Source organism: Dipodomys ordii, unplaced genomic scaffold, assembly GCF_000151885.1.
Source record: "Dipodomys ordii isolate 6190 unplaced genomic scaffold, Dord_2.0 Scaffold180, whole genome shotgun sequence".
Classification (NCBI taxonomy): Eukaryota; Metazoa; Chordata; class Mammalia; order Rodentia; family Heteromyidae; genus Dipodomys; species Dipodomys ordii.
In genome coordinates this window covers 1614742-1623874 of record NW_012267396.1, presented here as the reverse complement: position 1 = coordinate 1623874, position 9133 = coordinate 1614742, and positions in this window count along the sequence as shown.

Sequence of the window (9133 nt, the reverse complement as noted above, 5' to 3'; positions counted from 1 at the left end):
CCCCTTCACTCTGAGTTTGTTTGTATGTTTGGCTGAGAGGTGGATCTCCTGAAGGCAACAGATGGATGGGTCTTGTTTTCTGATCCAATCTGCAGTACTTTTTCTTTTGATTGGTGAATTAAGCCCATTAATATTAAGAGATAGTATAGAGAGATGCATTGTGGTCCCTGTCATTCCCTGTTTTCCTAAGTTTTCTTCTTTCCTTTCCTCCTGTGTTTGCTCAGTTAGACTTCGATTAATGCCTGTCTGGGTGCAGGTCCCAGTTCCTGGTTGCTTTCTTCAGGTTGTGTCTCCTCTCTTAGTATTCTTTGTAATGCTGGCTTAATGCTTATGTATTCATTTAGTTTTTCTTTGCTATTTAAAAATTTCAGTTCTAGGGGATGGGAAGGTGGCTCAGTGGTAGAGTGCTTGCCTTGCATGCCTGAGGCCCTGGGTTCAATTCCTTGAGCTGAAGAGCCGAGGGACAGTGCCCAGGCCCAGAGTTCAGGCCCCACGACCGGACCGCCCCCCCCCAAAAAAATTTCAGTTCTCCATCAAATGAGAATGCTAGCTTTGCCAGGTATATCAGTCTGTGTTGGCAGTTATTGGCTCTCAGGGCTCGTATGGTACTTTCCCAGGCCTTTCTTTCATTCAATGTTTGTATGGAGAGATATGCAGTGATTCTAATTTTTTTTCACATTGTAGTATAGCTCCTTCTCCATTTTTGCTGCATGCAAGATTGTTTCCTTATTATTCAGATCTATCATTTTTACTATAATGTGTCTAGAAGTGTTTCTCCTGGGATCTTGCTTGTTAGGTGTTCTATATGTTTCTGTTATGTAGGTAAGATGTTCTTTTTTGAGATGGGAAAATTTTCACCAATTATCTTGTTGAATAGGTGTTGCATTCCCTTACTTTGATATTCCTCACCTTCATCCACTCCAATTATACAAAGGTTAAATTTCTTGGCACTATCTGCTTGCTCTTGAATTTCCCTCTGGCATGATTTGAGTGATTTTTCCATATCTGTCATTTTTTGGTCCAGTTGGTGTATTCTGTCTTCTGTATCTGACACTCTACATTCCATTTCGTTCACTCTGTTAACTGTGGCTTCCATTGTGGTTTGCATGGAGGAAATGGACTCCTTTATGGATTCGATGTTGGTTCTTAAAGTACTGATCTCACCTCTTAATGAGGTATGTACTGCCTCTATTTTGGCATTTATCTCACTTCTTACTGGGGTGTGTGCTACCTCTAGTTTTGCATGCATCTCCTGTTTGATATCCTGCATCTCTTTTGATAGTTCATCCTTGTGCTCTTTCAATTTCTGGTCTATTTCTCACTTTATTTCTTGAGTCATTGCTTCCAGCAACCCTTGGATGTAGCTTTTGTCTTCCATTCCTGCTTTGCTCCCACTGGGGCTCTCCCCTGCGTGGCTGCTTGCTGTTGGGGATAGCTTGCTATCCTGGGTGTTGATAAACCTTGTAATGTTTCTCTGTGATTTTTGCATGGGGGTTCAGGAATTATTGAAGACTGATCTGCAATTTTGTTTTGGTGTGTCTGTCTTTGCTTGGTTGCTGTTTCTGTATTGGTAGAGAGAGTCTGTGCCTGATCTGGGTTTTGTTGGGGGCCTACCTCCAGCTGCTGGTCTGACCTACATAGGATTCTCAGCTCTCTGCTGTAGATCACTGGCAATTCCCACCTTTGGAAGGGTTGAGCAGCCTAGACTGCTCCTGTTTGCTCCTATAGGTGCTCTTGGTAAGATCAGATGTTCTGGATGCACTCTCCCAGATGCTGGAGTCTGCTATGGGCTCCTGATTTTTTGTTTTTTTGTTTTGTTTTGTTTGTTTTTTTTTTTGGCCAGTTGTGGTTTTGGGTGCTGTCCCTCAGCTCTTCAGCTCAAGGCTGGCACCCTACCATTTGAGCCACAGCACCGCTTCTGGCCCTTTCTGCTTATGTGGTGCTGAGGAATCAGATCCAGGGCCTCATGCATCCAAGACTATCACTCTACTGCTGAGCCACCTTACCAGCCTGAGCTCCTGCCTGTTATCAGGTACTGGCGCCCAGTGTTGTCCAATTCCCAGCCTAGAATATATGGGTCGGGTTTTGGTGGGGTTTGGGCTTCTCTTGTCCTGAGCCTCCAGGTCTTTTGTTGTCACAGGTGTGCTTCCCGGGGAGTGTTGTTTCCCGGTTTTCTCCCCTCTGTTGAGGCGTATGCTCAGCTTTTGACTTCAGTTGGGAGGAGTTGCTTATGTTGTTCAGGCGCCCGATCCCCAGGCCTGGTCCTGGCCTCCCGCCTGGGGCTCGCCTGTACTGCTGTGTATACCACCTAGGTTATGCAGCCTGGGGTACACAGTTCAAATTTCTTCTACTATTGGTTGTCTTGACCCAGGGGCACTGTTCCTGGCTTGGGCATTTAAGCTCCCTTCCAGGGGCGCTCTTGCTCTAGCCTGGCCAGCAGACTGTGCTCCACGGACTGGTGGAGCTCTCAAACAGTTCCCAGTTTTAGTGGGTTCTGTGGTCCGGGTGTTGGGATAGGGAGTCTAGGTCATGGTCTGGGGATTCCCTCCACTCTGGTCTCCCTTGAGGGATACACTGTCCCCTGCGGGGTACTCACCCTGGAGCTGGTTGTTTCTGTGTGGGGTAGGTCGTCGGTTGCTGTTGCAATCCGAGTTCAGTTGGGATGGTTGTGGGCTGGGCTGGGGGGTGGTGGTTCTGTGTGATTCTCTTCTGTCTTTGCCTCTGTCAAAGCTGTCGGGTCTACAGTGTCCACGCTCAGGTGGCTTCTGTGCAGGTTATCTGCATGCAGCTCCCTGTGTCTCTGGGATCCCAGCAGCCTCACCGGGTCCTCGCAATCGACACGTCTGACACCGGTACCTCAGGCGGCTTCTGCACGGGTGATCTGCAGGCGGCCTCCTGTGTCTCTGGGACTCCGGCAGCCGCTGGCCCGGCTGGCTGCGGCTTGACATGCTGACACACGGCCAGTGAAGGTTGGGGGAGGGGTCTTCGCTCTTCTCTGTTCTGAAATTCTTCTTTTCCTCTCTTTCTTTTTTGTTATTTTCCACCTCCTGTTTTTCTCTGGGTCTTCATCTTTTTGTGGTTATCGGTCTCTTGGGGAGATTAAGCATTGGAACTCGAACTCTTTTTGGTTAGGGAGAGCTGTGGCGTTTCCCTACTGCTCCGTCGCCATCTTCCAGGTCATCTGCTTCATAGATTTTTAAAATACGTAATACATAATTTGACAGGACTCATAGTTTGAGACATCATTGAGCCAGTAGCTCACACCTGTAATCCCAGTTACTTAGGAGGCTGAGGATAATGACTCAAAGCCAGCAAGGGCAGGGACATCCGTGAGACTCTTGCTTCCAATAATCCACCAAAAATCTGCAAGTGGAGCTGTAGCCCGAGTGGTCAAGCCCTAGCCTTGACTAAAAAAGCTTAAGAGATAAGGCCCAGATCCTGAGTTCAAGACCCAGTACCAACACACACAAAATATTTGGTTGAATTTCCTGAGGTTCATGGGTTGAATGAGAACTATGTTCACCAATGTGGGGAAAGGGTGTTGAAGGCAACTAAAGTAAGATTAGATGGCTAGAAAGAGGAGACATCTCGGTGTTGTTTAAGGAAGGATTTTTTGGGTCTCAGCTCAAGGAGAGTGCTCTAGCACTGGAGCCACAGCACCACTTCTGGTTTTCTGAGTGGTTTATTAGAGATGAGTCTCATGGACTTTCCTGCCTACGCTGGCTTTGAACAGCGATCCTCAGATCTCAGCCTCTTGAGTAGCTAGGATGACAGGCATGAGCCCCTGGCACCTGGCTAAGGAAGGATTTCTGCAGCTTACAACCATCCTGCCCGCCTGCGGTAGTGACCGAATCCAGGTGAGCCGCTCACCTGGACAGCTCCTGGTGCTGAAAACAAGCTTCATCCAACAGCCAACGAGATGACAGGACCGCAGTCCAACCCACACGAGCGAGCTCTAGCTCTGCCCTGAAGGAGTCAGGTCCGTGAAGGAGCCTAGGGGAGCCCAGAGGTCCCTCCTGCTCTCCAGCTGGAAATGCAGCCTGACCAGTGCTTTGATTCGGCCATTGTGAGACGCTGCCTGGGAAACATCAGCCAAAGCATGTGGAGAATACTAATCCACAGAACAGAAGGACCACAGATAGAAGTTATTTAGAACAGGTGTGTTACAGTAAGCATGTGATGCCATGCAATTACTTAGGTCTTCCTTTTTCTTTTTCCTTTTTCCTTCCTTCCTTCCTTCCTTCCTTCTTTCTTTCCTTCCTTCCTTCCTTCCTTTCTTTCTTTCTTCCTTCCTTCCTTCCTTCCTTTCTTTCTTTCTTTCTTTCTTTCTTTCTTTCTTTCTTTCTTTCTTTCTTTCTTTCTTTCTTTCTTTCTTTCTTTTTGTCCATGGGGGCTTGAACTCAGGGCCTGGATGTTGTTCCTGAGCTCTTTTGTTCAAGGCTAGTGCTCTACCACTTTGAGCCACAACACCAGTTGCAGTGGTTAATTGGAGTTAAAAGTCTCACAGACTTTCCTGCCTGGGCTGGCTTTGAACTGTGATCCTCAGATCTCAACCTCCTGAGTAGCTAGGGTTACAGGCGTGAGTTACCAGTGCTAGGCTGCCTTTTTCTTTTTGATGAACACTTAACTGTACATATTCTTCTACTGTGCATATTCTTTTTATTAGCAAAAATTAATTTTCCACGGGGATTTCACTGCAATGTTACCATGCATCTATGTACTTTACTTTGGTCAAATTCACCATTCCTCCAGACAAAGCCGGAAGTGGTGCTGTGGCTCAAGTGGTAGAGCACTCACCTTGAGCTGAAGAGCTGAGGGACAGCGCCCAGGCCCAGAGTTCAGGCCCCACGACCACCATCCCCCCCCCAAAATAGGGGCACAATATTACTCCACAAGTCTGTAGAAAACAGGAGATTTCCACTGAACGGGACTGGTGGAGGAATGTGGGTGTGAGGAGGTCATGAACAGGTGGAAAATGGCTCCATCACGGAAGCGAGAGACACGCTGGCTTCCCGGCTCTCCTGTGGCACCCGGCAGGCTCTCAGACTCACGGGGTGGGTTTTGTGAGCAGAGGCGCTCAGCATGGACATCCACACATCCTTCCCGGCTGGGTGGTGGTGGAGTCAGTAGCTGTGTAGACCTGGGACCGTGGGCAGAAGCAGACATCAGCCTCGCAGACAGATGTTGACGCCACAGCTGACAACAACGGCCGTGCAGGGCAGCCGCACCAGCCGGCAAACACAGAACGAACGGCACAGCTGTGTCTCTTGGCCCCGCAGCACGTTCTTCTGTTTTATTCCAGCACAAAGCACCCGCTTTCCCTGTGGGACATCGCTCTGAGAGCCATTGTTTCCCTGCTGATTCTCCGCTTCTGAGACCCCTGCAGAAATGCCCAGCGCGCCCGTCTCCTCCTTCTCCACAAAATCCCTCTGCTCTCCAGAGATCTGCACTCCTGACACCAGCCCCCGAGCCTCGAGAAAGATCCCTGAGTTCCCAGACTGATACACCTGTCTGAAAACGGAAACAAAAGGTTGTTGTTGTTTTTTGTCGGTCGTGGGGCCTGAACTCTGGGCCTGGGCACTGTCCCTCAGCTCTTCAGCTCAAGGCGAGTGCTCTATCACTTGAGCCACAGTGCCACTTCCAGCTTTTTCTGCTTATGTAGTGCTGAAGAATTGAACCCATGGTCTCATGCATGCATGGCAAGCGCTCTACCACTGAGCCACCTTTCCAGCCCCTGTTTTTGTTTTCTTTTCCTTTTGTCTTATTTGTTAGTTTGTCTTTGGGAGGGTAAGAAGGGGAGCACAGATACAGAGGACAAAGGGTGAACCAATGCAGCAGTGATGCTCACTAGACATTGTATTGAAAATGAACTATGCAACTTGTGGGTAGGGATGGAGGGAAAAAATGGGAAACAGCTAGGAAAGGGGTGACATTGCCCAAAAAGAAATGTATTGGTGCTGGGCACTCATGCCTGTAATCCTAGCTACTCAGGAGGCTGAGATCTGAGGATCATGATTCAAAGTCATCCCAGGCAGGAAAGTGCATGAAACTCTTATCTCCAATGAACCACCAGAAAACCGGAAATGGTGCTGTGGCTCAAGGGGGTAGAGTACTGGCCTTACAGCAAAGCTCAGGGGCAGTGTCCAGGCCCTGTGTTCAAGCCCCATGGCCAAAAATAAAGAAAAAAGGACAAAAGAAATATACTCATTCCCTATCCTATGTTACTGTAACCTCTCTATGTATCACCTTTGTAAAAACAATTTTAAAAATTTTAAACAAATACCCTCGTGAGTATCTCACATCTAAACACCCTAATCTGCTAAAACTCAAATTATCAGCTAGAGCAATGTGTGAATTGACACACCAAAGAAAAACAAACATAGGCAAGCAAACAACTTAGAAGGGGGTGTGGGGGAGGAGATGGGAAGGGATGGGAAGGGGAAACAAAGGAGGAGGCAACAATGCTTGATAAGAAATGCACTCATTAACCAATTGCAACCCCTCTGTACGGCATTTTCACAATAAAAAAAAATCTTAGAAATGGCTTGGGTTTTCAAATACATTCCCTAGCCTTGCATACTGACTATTTTTAGTACAAGATTTTTTAAAATTATTTAGTGTAATTAATATGTCATCTGAAATGAGATCACAAAAAGTTGTGTAAAATAAATATAAATTTCCAAATGTTTTGGATCCAAAATTGGCACAAAAATTTTGCCAGAATTAGGGGAGGAGGATGATAAAATGAAGATGGTTGGATCACATACAGAGCAGGAGAATTTAATCAATGTTTACTAAATAGTTTATTAATAGGCCATTAATATTAAAAATATATTTTAATTAACAGTTCTAGTAGATAGATTTTCACTTAGAGAAGTTACAATAAAAAAAAAAAAACAGAAACTCCAGAAACAAAATGAACAAATTCTATGTTGCATTTACCAGCTGACAAAATAACCCAGGACTCAGACTCTTAGACTTGAGTCTGAGCAGTCTTGGGCATTTCTTTAGTCTCAGTACAACGGCACTTCTTATTGTTTATGACTCATAAAGCTTTTATGCTTTTTGTTGTTGTTGTTGTTTGCTGGTCCTGGAATTTAAATGTAAGGCCTGGGCGCTGTCCCTGAGCTTTTTTGCTCAAGGCTAGCGCTCTACCACTTGAGCCACAGCTCCACTTCCTCATGAAGTCCTTTTTTTCAGGGCTCTGGATGTCTTTGTCCCTCAGGATGTAGATAAAGGGGTTCAGCATGGGGTGACCACAGTGTAGTACCCATCACATGGGCAGTTGCCTTTGCGTGTGAGTTTGGGGGTCAAGGCAAGAACCGAGGAGCAAACCTAACTGTACAACTCAAACAAAGAGACAGCGGAGAGGCGGCGAACGCAGTGTCCTTGCCCTGAGCTGAGGAGGTGGCCCGGGTGGAGGGAACGATCGTGGAGAGCACAGGATGGCCGTGGAGGGGCCACAGACCGCAGCAGAGCTGTGAGTCACTCTGTCACTAACACGGGTGTCAGAGCACACATGGCAGACCGCTTCACTAGGACACAGAAAAAGTGGGGGGGGGGTTCTGAGTGGACACAGGAGGACAGGCCCAGCACCACTAACATTCACCATCAAGGACCCCAGAAACAGCAGCACACAAAACCGGGGGTTCGTGTTGGCACAGGATATTAGCTATAATTAGTCCTTCCGCAAAGTGTACAAATTATGTAAAAACAAGGAAACACAAAAAGATCAATGGTTATAATAATGTCCCCATGGTTTCAAGACAAGTGAATACAAACTGGGTTCCAGTAGCTCTAGTTACTCTAGTTACTCCAGTCACTCTAGTTACTCAGGAAACTGAGAAATGAGGACCATGGTTCAAAGCCAGCCAGAGCAAGAAAGCCCATAAGATTCTTATCACCAATTAACCAGCAAAAATTTTTAAAAGCCAGAAAGGGAGCTTTGCCTCAATTGGTAGAGCATCGGCCTTGAGTGAAAAGCTCATGGACAGCACCCAGGCTGAGTTCAAACCCCAGGACCACACCAAGAATAAAATAAAATAACATAGTGACTACAGTTGTATAGATGGATGACGGTATCATCGACTGCTTTTCTGAAGCTAACAGAACTCACATCCCTCTACAAGTCAGGCTTTTGGCCTTCCAGGGAACCTAGCAAAGTGCCTCCAAATTGGGAGCAAATTCAGATAAAGATGGGCAAATGCTCTATGGAGATGAGACTTCCAGAAGGCAGGGGAAATCACGGAGGAGAAGTAACAAAGACACAATGCCAAGCTGGTCTCGTGAGAACACAGAGACATTGTGGAAATTTTTCCTTCCTGTTCTCACCCAATGTCCCAGGTGGGAACTCGGGGCTCAGGGGCTGGAGAAAGAAGAGGAAAGGAACCTCATTAGTGGGTGGGAACTATAAGTGCCTCCATCCTCTGGTGTCTGTCCTCACAGGACACAATTGTGGGTTGCACCCCGCAGGGCTGGTTCCTTTCACGCCTGAAAATCTATTTGAGAGACCAATGCTTCAGTCCTGTGTGGGAAGGGATTCCAGAACCATCCAGGGGAGCAGCAAGACCGCCACATGGACAAGCTCATCTCAGACCCTCTGCCGGGGTGAGCAGTGGCCCTGCTAGGGATGCCGAAATGATTGGGGTTAAAGGGGAAAATGCAAATGGAGGCGGACAGAATATACTCAGTGTTTTCAAAGGACCAGGTCAGCCCCAGACTGAGGAACAGATGGACCTGAGGGGGAAAATGTACATCAAGTGAAGTAAGGCAGGCTCTGAGCGACAAAGAACATGTGTTCTTTCTCACAGGTGGAAGTTAGGTCTAAATTATAAGTGTGTGTGTGTGTGTGTGTGTAAATATAAACGGGTTCTATGGAGACATGCACAAACGTGTTGACTCAAGTGGGGTACATGCAGAGGGGAGAATTGCAGTGGTTGTAACTCCTTTGAACAACTAACTGAACAGGTGAGCAAAATGAACGAATGCTGGAGTGTATTTGTAGGGTTGGGGGGGAGAGGCGGGGAGGACGGGAAGGGGAGGAGGGGAGAGGAATGAGGAGAGGAAGGGTGGGAGAATCTAGTCCTGACATTCAATGTCCATACGGGAAAAATGGAACCAGGGAAGCTGAGCA